The 2,357-nt window shown below is 38.9% G+C and overlaps 1 long non-coding RNA gene across 2 annotated transcripts in view; it reads left to right on the forward strand.

The window, feature by feature from the left end:
* Positions 1–2,010, forward strand: part of LOC120940163 — an 11,551-nt gene extending 9,541 nt beyond the window's left edge. For both annotated transcript variants that reach the window (XR_005749397.1, XR_005749396.1), the window contains 2 exons: positions 1,653–1,726; positions 1,947–2,010. This is a non-coding gene — a long non-coding RNA (uncharacterized LOC120940163). The remainder of the gene's footprint in view (positions 1–1,652; positions 1,727–1,946) is intronic.
* The last annotated feature ends 347 nt before the right edge of the window (positions 2,011–2,357 follow it).

The following is a 2,357-nucleotide window of genomic DNA, read 5'->3' on the forward strand; positions in this document are numbered from 1 at the left end:
TCCGACGGCGATCACTCGGTCCTGGCCCCTCCATCCTCACTATGGGAAACACTTACTACTGCGCGTGTACGACGCTATGTGAATGGGCGGCTGCCTCCTCTGATACACACAGTTCCCAGAAGACAGCGCGGCCCATTCACCAAAAGACACCGCGATGGAGGACGAGGAAGAAGATTTACCGTGGTGGAGGAAGAAGAGCTAGTTCCGCATAGCAACCCCCCTTTCTGGTGAGTATTAAAAAAAAAAGAAAGTAACACATTTTTTAAAAAATTTTTTTTTTTTAGGAGTTTTGGGTAAAAAATAAAAATAAGGGTGAAACTACACTTTAAATATTAATAGACTAGGTGACTGACTGACAACCTTCAACAACGGTACTCCTAGCAGCTCATCTAAAGAAATGGACAAGTGAAAGAATCAGCTAGGTCTCACGGTCATTTCCCTTTAAGGCAAAACAGTATCTCTGGGTAGAGCTGGATAGACAGCGGTAACATGCTAGATAACAAAGACTCTTACCATAGACTCTGGGTGTATAGGTACATAGGAGAGGAAGCAATAGTATCTAGTGCTCTCCTTAATCTTTATAAAGATTTATTAAGATGTGCACTTACAAATAATGCACTGAGCCTCAGTGAAAAGGATTCACAGCATTTCGTAGCGTACTCCACGAGAATCAGCGTGTAGGACGCGTGTGACGTCACAAACAATAAGTCACGTGGTTACTGCAGAAATGACACTGGCAGAGAAGGGGCTAAATACTGGCGGGTGATCTAGGGGTTTGTGTCATAGGGAGTGATTCCAACAGTGGTGGGGGGTGGTCTCATTACAACATGACAGATCACTGCTGCTGATGACAGGGAGCAGTCCATCTCTATCATGTTGCTAAGCTGAATTGGTAACATATATATCTCCCGTTCACAGCAATCGTGGACTGCCGGCGAACATCAAGTTTGCAGTGGCACACGCCTGCTAGGCCTCAAATTTAAGGGGACATACAGCTAAGCTAATTTGCCCGCCATTCCGCCGAGGTAAATCGACGTGCGGAAGTCAAGAAGAGTTTAAGCAACAATTCTGCACAGCATTAAATAAAAATATATATATATATATATATACACATACATACACATCTAATTCCTGGAATTTAATATTGACTGACTGCCAGTAAATACATTGCAATAACTGCAACACAGCCATCTATGTATAATGAAACACAACTTGGGCATTACAGTCTCACTTCACGTAAAGGTTTGTTGCACTAAACAGCCCCGATCCTCCTCTTTTTGTGTCATAATCAGCCCTCCCGGCCCCTGCCTCTCGAGCTGTACCCTCTAAGCAAGTCACTTGCTCTGGGGGCAAAGGCTCGTTCCTGAGCCAATTCTTTATGCGTTCATAAGACACCAATAAAAAAAAAAATTGGGCCACATACGCCACTCTTCTAATTAGCTGACTGCCTGGGATTGACAGAAGTGGGAGCCAATGGCCTCCGATTGCTGGATGTGATAATATACCTGTCGATATTTGTTCCTTGATTTTGATAAAAATAAAAAAAAGTTTAAAATTAAAAAAAATAATTAAAAATAGCTGTAAGCATAAACATACCATTTTAAAATGTATTTCTTGACTTTTTTTAACCCTTTTACATGTATTTTGCGCAGATGACCTGCATGGACTTTGCAGAAGCTGTGGAGAAAGAGAGGACATCCAAGGAAGTACATCGACAGTCAAATGGGTACGTCGCGCTAAACATACATAACATTTATCCCAAAAACGTTTTATTTTTTTTGGCAAGGCTTAAGTGAAGAAGCTGACAAATAAAAAAAAAAAGAAGCTCATTGGTTTACATGAAGAGCTGCACCAGACATTGTACTCTAGCCTTAGTAAATCTTATACGAGTTAAAAAAAAAAAAAAAAAAGTTTTATATTTGAAAAATATATTTTTTTCCCCCCAGATTGCATGCGAAAAGTGTGAACTTTGGTTTCACGTAAACTGCATTACAGAAGAATTGAAAGAAGCAAAAGGGGAATACATATGCCCATTATGCATGGAAATCTGTCTATAAATATTGTACAATAGTTTATTTATCCTTGAGTTTTATTAAAAAAAAAGAAAATCTGATGTTTTTTATCTGTTAAATTTGTTTACAGAAGTTATATATATTTGTTACGTTATTTGTATTAAAACTTTTTTTTAGATAAAAAGTATGTCAGTGTGTGTTGCATAACAAAGATTTTTTATAGTTCATTGACATCTGATTAAAAACAAGGCTTTGGACACGCTGTTTTTTAAGATCTTTAAAAATAAAAACTCCTGTCACTTAAAGGAGTCCAGCCTGATCCCATTTGGTTGGGCTTCTCATCTG

The sequence above is a fragment of the Rana temporaria genome, chromosome 5 (assembly GCF_905171775.1).
Source record: "Rana temporaria chromosome 5, aRanTem1.1, whole genome shotgun sequence".
Classification (NCBI taxonomy): Eukaryota; Metazoa; Chordata; class Amphibia; order Anura; family Ranidae; genus Rana; species Rana temporaria.